The sequence below is a fragment of the Eptatretus burgeri genome, chromosome 1 (assembly GCF_056783735.1).
Source record: "Eptatretus burgeri isolate ZD-2024b chromosome 1, Ebu_testis_v1, whole genome shotgun sequence".
In the NCBI taxonomy this organism is placed as follows: Eukaryota; Metazoa; Chordata; class Myxini; order Myxiniformes; family Myxinidae; genus Eptatretus; species Eptatretus burgeri.
Genome location: NC_140961.1, coordinates 164,966,019 through 164,974,551, shown reverse-complemented (window position 1 = coordinate 164,974,551; position 8,533 = coordinate 164,966,019). Strand labels below are relative to the sequence as shown.

The 8,533-nt window shown below is 58.1% G+C and overlaps 1 pseudogene; it reads right to left on the bottom strand.

The window, feature by feature from the left end:
- Positions 1-663: 663 nt before the first annotated feature.
- Positions 664-1,867, bottom strand: LOC147035936 (28S ribosomal RNA; annotated as a pseudogene).
- Positions 1,868-8,533: the final 6,666 nt, after the last annotated feature.

The following is an 8,533-nucleotide window of genomic DNA, read 5'->3' as shown; positions in this document are numbered from 1 at the left end:
CTCTCCTCTCTTCTCTTCTCTTTCGAAGCACCCTCGCCCCTCTCTTGTCTCTTGTCTCTTGTGTCTTCTCTCTTCACCGTCAAAGAGACGGATGGCGCTCAACTGACTCCTGTTATTGCTGACGGTGGCGGTGTTGAGGGACCGGGGAAAAACGGTACTTGTGAAGAAGGACCTGTCCACCTGGTGACAGCGGTGATATTGACGGACCGGTCACGAATCACGAACGGTCCTTGTGGAGAAAACCCCTCTCTTGTCTGCCATCTGTGTGCTGTGTTCTGTGTGCTGTCCTCGCCCTCCCTTCGTCCGCTCACGCTCGACACACGCCCGTGCGACGGGGACCTTGTGGAGGACCCCGTCCCAAGCTGTTACTTGTCATGCAACATCGAGCACACCGCAAACGGCCACGAGACCGACAACCGCACGCAGCAACCTAAAGAAGTTCGGTGCTCGCCGGTCGAGCCTCTGCAGTCGGAAGCTGCTCAGAAGGAGTAAAAAAAAGCAAATGAAAAAACGCAGCAGCCACGACGAGAGTACACTCGCGCGAAGCACACAGCACCTAGAGACGGTCAGTGCCGGCACCCACGTCCGCATCGCCCTCGGAGGCAAGCGCCTTTCGCGCTTCGCAGTGCACCGGTGCACCGTTCCACCGTGTATCGCTCGGACGAAACATTAGCTCGAAGGATGACTTTCAATAGATCGCAGCGACGAAGCTGCTCTGCTACTTACGACACCCCGAGCCGTATCCAGGTCGTTTACAAGTCATTCGGCGCATGGCGCCCCACCGTCGTGCTGTGCGAGCGGCGCTCGGAGAGGGTCGCGCTGCAAGATTCATCGGGCGACCCTCGAAACCGATGCCGTGCGGAGGACCGCGCCGGAAGCCGCCCTCCGAAATTCAACGGAGGGGACCGCCGGCTCAAGAGTCGTATACGCTGTCCCGGCCGAAGCCCCACGCGCAACAGTATCGCCGTGCCCAAGGAGGGATTCTGACTTAGAGGCGTTCAGCCATAATCCCTCAGATGGTAGCTTCGCGCCGCTGGCTGCTCAGCCAGACGCATGCGCCAAGTGTCTGAACCCGCGGTTCCTCTCGTACTGAGCGGGGTTGCTGTCCCGGCGACAAAAGCATCAGTAGGGTAAAACTAACCTGTCTCACGACGGTCTAAACCCAGCTCACGTTCCCTGTTTGTGGGTGAACAATCCAACGCTTGGCGAATTCTGCTTCGCAATGATAGGAAGAGCCGACATCGAAGGATCAAAAAGCGACGTCGCTATGGACGCTTGGCCGCCACAAGCCAGTTATCCCTGTGGTAACTTTTCTGACACCTCTTGCTTAAAACCCAAAAAGTCAAAAGGATCGCGAGGCCACGCTTTCACGGTCTGTATTCGTACTGAAAATCAAGATCAAGCGAGCTTTCGCCCTTCTGCTCTACGGGAGGTTTCCGTCCTCCCTGAGCTCGCCTTAGGACACCTGCGTTACCGTTTGACAGGCGTACCGCCCCAGTCAAACTCCCCGCCCGGAACTGTCCCCGGAGCGGGTCGCCCGAGCCGCTCGCCGGCGAGCGCGTGCGACGCGCACACGAGGCACGCGAAGGCGCGCCGCGCCGACCGACCCTTGGGCTTCGCACCAGAAATGCGGGACCCCCCGACCAGGGGGCCCGCACTCCCCGTCTCACCGGGTTAGTAAAGGAACGGTAAAAGTAGTGGTATTTCACCGGCGGCTCCGCGTCGGCGACAACGCGCGCCCTGCGCCCCTCACGGGGTCGGACCACGCGAGCCCCGGCGGGCCTCCCACTTATTCTACGCCTCTCAAGTCCCTTCACAGAATCGGGCTAGAGTCAAGCTCAAAAGGGTCTTCTTTCCCCGCTGATTCCGCCAAGCCCGTTCCCTTGGCTGTGGTTTAGCTGGATAGTAGATAGGGACAGTGGGAATCTCGTTCATCCATTCATGCGCGTCACTAGTTAGATGACGAGGCATTTGGCTATGATAGTTGTGCCCGCAGACCTGGTCTTGGTCATGAGCACATACTACTTTTTCTCCTCGGGGTAAGAGAATAACTCATTACCCCCGCTGAACATTCAAGGCGCCATATACATTCTATCAATCCATCTTCGTACCGCCACTTTGCACCTATTCGTGCTGACTCGCCATAAAACCCCTCGGTATAGAGGCAAGGAATCGCCAGCACCCATCTCCCTACCGTCTTGACACACAATACCTAGCGGAGAATTGCCTGGAAGTCCGATGCGTACCCAATGGGCAGTCTTCCATTCGCCATCCCGGTCTGGGCGGGGAAAGACGACTCCTCCATCGGGCGCATCGTGTGTCCTGCCAATCTCCGCTCACAGGGCTCGCTGGGTGGCCCGGTGCGTGCCCCGCTTGACGCAGGCGCACCGTGTATCCTCCCAGCGATCGCTCTGCCTTTCAACTGTCCCTCGATCGATTTGACCAGAATCGAACATGGGACATATCACTTCTCAGGTGTCAATCCGTACGTCCTTTTAATCACGCGGCACAATTTTGGATTGAGATGGACCTTCTACTGGCGCGGCGCGTTGCGCGTAAGCGCGGACCGCTTGAACCATCGGAACATCAAGGCGGTCTTTTCTACGACCATCACAGAGATGAGTCTTAGGTCGGCTTTAGTGAGACCAAGTTCGCGGAGCAAGGTAGCCGATTCCGGCGCCCAAACTCCGCGCCAACTCAGGGTGATGGTAGAGACAAGTGGCACATTTTCACTTTCAAACTTGTTCCTTACTCAGTCGAGGACTTCCGGAGTGTCGTAATAATTCCTTTTTCTGACATGCTCGTCCGACAACTTGAGAGTATCACTTTTTATTTGGGTATCCAGTATCACCGGTTTGCCGTTCTTTTCTGCAATAATATCCGGTTTTCGGATACCCGCCGGTGTTGGAATCCTCGGCTCCTCAATAACCACGAACCCACGCTGTCGCAGTCGACCACATGCGAAGCGCGAGACTGCGTCATGTCGCTGGACCGTTCCACCATGGGTTCGAATACATGCTTGGGAGATGTGATTTAGAGATTCCTTTGCACGACAACCCGCATCACACCATCCTTCATTTCCCTGTCCCCGTCTACCACGGCTCGACCTGGATCCGGTGGGGAGCAGATTGCCCCTCACTTTCACCGAGTCGATGAAGGCTCTACCGGATTGGAGCCTAGATCGACCGAGAACCCAGTCATTTGGCTCCGGTACTCTGCTCGCTTCCAGTAGACCTCGCCCGTCCACAGCTTGGTACAAAAGTTTAGCCGTGATAACGTCCGCCTGCTTGATAGACCTGGGACGCTCTCCACCGTAATGCAGGTTGTACCTGTTCCGGCTCCTCACCACATCACCCAGTTTCGTTCTGATGACAGCCCTTACGTATGGGCTGTCCGATTGTTCAAGCCCTCGCATCCTTCTCTCTCGCAAGATGGGAATCGTTACTGAGAACTGGGGCAAGCCCAGTCCGCCATCCGCCGACCGGGCATGAAAGTACGCCACAGGAGTATCCTTTGGCAACCTCAGCCACAGTCTAATATGATGGCGCATTTGCACATCCAACTTGCGGAGAGTCCCTCTTCTGGCTGCTCCCAGGACTAGGCCGTGCTGGAGCTGGGGTATGAGGTGGTCTCGCAGCATAAACATTCTCTGTTGAGGCTTTATGGGGGCTCGCCTTAGGTTCCTCAGCCCCTTCTCGAGGGCGGAGCCATCAGATGGCGCCGCTCCGCGGGGAAGGAACTGGATACCCAGATACTTTAACTGGCTCGCAGCATCCAGCACGCTTCGGTTTTGCTGCCCGAGGTAGAACACTTCAGAAGTGTCCACTACGTATCGCTTCGCCTTTGCGTCGATGGTAATCGCTAGAGTCGCGGATTTCTACACGTTCAACACCAGACCGGCCGCAGACAGATGGGTTTGCACCGCATCCATAGATCTCCGGAGCCCGGACGACGTGCGCGCACACAAGACGAGGTCATCGGCAAATGCCAGAGCCGGCACCAATGTTTCTCCAAGTCTTGCCCCCACTCCATCCGGGATGTTTCTCAACACCTCGTCCAATACAGAATTGAACAAGATGGGGGAGAGGGGGTCGCCCTGTTTTACTCCTCGGGTCATTGAAATTGGTAGATCGCGACAACAGTCCAAGTAAGTCACACAACCATCATACGATTGTGCTATATAGCTGAGGAGGGGTGACGGAGCACCCATCCTCGCAATCGCATTTAGTATCGCACCGTGGCTAACGGAGTCAAAGGCCTTCGAGACGTCCAGCACTGCGAGACGCAAAGGTTGAAGGTTCTGGGTGGCATCTCGGAGAATTGCATCGAGAAGCATGGTGTTTTCAGCACACCCATCGCCTTTCCTAAACGCACGTTGTGCCGGGTGCAGCTCGAAGGCCGATGAGCACCGTTTGGCGATTATCTTATGGTGGAGACGCACAAAGTAACTGCTGATCGTGATCGGTCGGAACTCGGAGGCATTCTTAGGTTCATCAGTTTTTGGGATAAGCACCGTTCTGTGCTTCTTCAGACATAGTGGTAAGTATCCCGCAAACAGCCACAGATTGAACATCTTACTCAGACAGCTGTTCGGTATGGAACGGATTAGCCGAAGGCCAATACCGTCCACACCGGGTGCGCCGTTTCTCAATAATGATTTTTCCCTTTCCACATCCTGGGATGTGATCGGTCGCACCAGCTGCCAACATGTCTTAGTGTTTTTCAGATGTTCAGCACCCACTTCTGACTCCCTCTCGAAGACATCTTTCCAGAAGCGATGCATTTCTGTAGGATCCACAGAATGTTTCCTCCGACCCCAAGACCCGTCAATACACTGTCTAGCGGCACGGCCTGGGTTCACGCGAATCAATCTTTGAATCGCGGCGAACTCAGTTTTGCGAGCCTGCCTCCTCGCCACCTCGTTGCCCCTGCCCCGAGCACGGGTGGGACTATTATACTTACTGCCAATTCCATCTGTACTCTCAGTGTTCTTTCGGGCTGTCTTTCTCATACGACCCCCGGTGCCTCCGACTGGGCGAACATTGCTTCTCACGCTCGATGTCATCATTCCCGCAATAACCTCAAGCTCGTTTCGAAGTTCCTCAGGGCTAACCAAGTGCAGGCGACCGATCAGGTCATCCAGTCGGTGCTCGCTCCATGTTGTTGTCCCTTTTGGTAGCCCTTTTATATAATTCTTAATGTCATCTTGCCACTTGTCATCCATCTCACTTTCCTGGCTGGAGTCTGCCAGACCAACCTCCACATAGGACGGGGGAACCAGTTCCCTCGTTTCTATTGTGGGTGAGTTCTCATCTGTGATATTGCCAGCATCGCAGGGGGGTGCACACGATTTAAGGGGGAGCCCCGTCTGAATGGTATTTCCCGGGGCTCGCTCTCTCAATCTGGTTTTTACGAGAGCTTTGTAAGCGGGTTGCCTCCGCTTCCCCTTAATGGCCTCCAATGACCGTCCGGGCATAAACTGCATCAATGCTTGATTGATGAGTCTTACGCCATCACGTGTTAGCTGTGCCTCACGGACGGCCATGGAGTACACCTCCTCGTCGTCCCATCGCGCCTTCACCCGCAGGGGGAGATTGGACGCGTGGAACACCAAGGGGTGCGCCCTTCGTCTGTGCACCCCAAGACCGGTTTTTGTTCCAAAGCTCCGACCGCAATCCGCACACACGCACTCACGCTCGCGCCCTTGAGCCTCTTGTGGCTCAGGCGCTGCACTCTCTGGGGCAGCCGCAGCGGCGGCGTCCTCAACAAGAGTCATAGTTACTCCCGCCGTTTACCCGCGCGTCGGTGAATCTCATCACTTTGACATTCAGAGCACTGGGCAGAAATCACATCGCGTCCACACTCGATCGCCGGCCATCGCGATGCTCTGTTTTAATTAAACAGTCGGAATCCCCTTGTCCGCACCGGTTCTCAGGCGACTGTCGGTCGCCGGCCGAGGCGTGCGCACGCACCCGAGCCTCGCACCATCGCACCTTTGCCCAACGACCGAACCTCGGGAGGCTCGGAAGAGGACGCGGGACGCGGCAGGTCCGGGCAGACCGCGCGCACGCCGCAGCCGGAGCGCTCCACGGGGAGGCAACGGCTCACGTTCGCAACAGAGTCCCTCACGCTCCGAGACCGCCGCCGGGCCGATCCGGCCCAAGACGCCCGACGCCGGCGCCCCGCGAGAGGGCACGGGCCCGCCGGCGCGAAGGCGGGGATCGATGGCGCGCACCGACACGCAACCGCGCCCGGGACGGCGACGAGACCGGCCGAAGCGTCTCGCCCGCCCCACGCCGAGACGCTCCCCACTCCGCGGCCGCACGTTTGACCCCCGACGGGACGCGCGGACGACGAGCGCCGTGGCCGAGCTCCCGCCGCGAACCCCCCCGCACCCCCACGAAGGAGGGGGGGGGAGAAAGCGACGGAAACGCGACCGCAAAACGCGGGTCGCCGCGCGCCACGCGGAGCGCTCGACAACGGTAGAGAAAAGACGCCCCGGCGAGGAGCGGGGCGGGACGGCCGCGACCGGCACCCCGCACACACCTCCCCGGACGGCGGCGGCGAACGGCGCGGCCGAACGCACCGCCCACGCCGGCGGTAGAACCCGACGCCACGCCGCGTGACGCCGGCGGACCGGACGACGGGCCGGGAGCCCCGCGGCCCCGGGAAACGGAGGCTCGCCCGACCGCGAGCGCGTTCCCGTACACCGCTTCGCGCCCCGGCTCGACCGACCCAGCCCTCAGAGCCAATCCTTGTCCCGAAGTTACGGATCTGGCTTGCCGACTTCCCTTACCCACATTGTTCCATCGCACCAGAGGCTGTTCACCTTGGAGACCTGCTGCGGATATGGGTACGGCCCAGAGCGAGATTCAGTCATCGCACCCGGATTTTCAAGGGGCGGCGAGGGCCCGCCGGACGCCGCAGGAGCCGCGACGCTCTGCAGGGCGCGGGCCCCTATCTCGGGTAAAACCCATTCCAGGGCGCCCGTCCCTTCACGAAGAAAAGAAAACTCTTCCCGGCACCCCCGCCGCCGTCTCCAGGCGCGCTTTGCGTTACCGCAACGTTGGGCGGCCGCGACGAGCACAAAGTGCAAGCACGCGAACCATCCCCCGACCTTTCTCCGCACTCTTGGTTCGGGGATCTGAGCCCGATTCCCTTTCGCTCGCACCGGGGCGGATGGGAGCCCATCGCCCAACATCGTCCGCAAGGCCCTCACCCGTCACTTAGGACCGACTCACCCATGTCCAAGCGCTGTTCACATGGAACCCTTCTCCACCTCGGCCTTCAAAGTCTCTCGTTTGAATATTTGCTACTACCACCAAGATCTGCACCCGCGGCGGCTCCACCCAGGCCCACGCCCAAGGCTTCAGCGCCACCGCTGCGGCCCTCCTACTCGTCGCGGCGTAGCGCACGGACCACACTTCGTGGGCGCGCCGCGCGAAGGCGACGCGCCAAGCGCGAAGGAACGGTACATCGCCGGCGACGGCCGGGTATAGGCCCGACGCTCAAGCGCCATCCATTTTCAGGGCCAGTTGATTCGGCAGGTGAGTCGTCCATTCGGCAGGTGGGGAGGGATGGCGGCAGGACGAGAGGCCCGCAGATGCAGGCGACGAGAGGCCCGCAGATGCAGGCGACGAGAGGCCCGCAGATGCAGGCGATGAGAGGCCCACAGATGCAGGCAACGAAAGGCCCACAGATGCAGGCGATGACAGACTGCACGTGCATTGAAAGAAGGGCCTGCACGTGAAGGTAACGAGGAGAAATGTGGGGCCGCAGATGCAGGATTATGTTGAGAGCCACACTTTGGCTCCGAGAGTGGAGGAAGACAAATGTGGAGTTGACCGTGGATGGCGTAAACAGAGTTTGGAGAGTAAGGCACGATGCCAGACTGTGTGAAAAGCATGAGAGATATCCAGAGAGACTGCCCTGATCTCATGTCTGACATTAAGGGCCTCCATCCATTGTCCGATGAGTTAAGGCAGCAGGTCGAAGGTGGAGTGACCTGGTCTGAAATCAAATTGTTGATCTGAGATGAAGTTGTTGGAGAAAAGGAAGGATTACATGTCAACTGCAATGATTGATTGATCTTGCTGATGATTGTAAGTGAGTAAGGTTTGAAGTTGAAGGGATCAGTTTTTACACGTATTCTGTAGATGTAGTGCAGTAATGTTGCAGATTTCCAAGCACAGAGATGACACATTGCAAATTTCAGGGTGAAAAGGGCAGAGAGAGGATGTGCAAGAGCAGCAGAGCCGGTTTTTAAGACATGTGAGCTGACGGCGTCCAGTGCAGTGGCGGAGTCAGAGTCGGGGGTTGAAAGAACCTTCTCCACCTTCTCAGGTGCAAAAGACAGCATCCATCAGCAGTTGCTTTTGATGGGGAAGGATGGGTTCCGAGAATGTGGGGTTTGGGACAAGATTTGGAAGCAAGCACAGAATTGAAGCATTCGGCCTTCTCATGAGCAGAGTCGGCTGTGGTGCCATTTGAGGTCTATGTCTCGATCTGATTGATGATGTGCTGAAGCATTTGA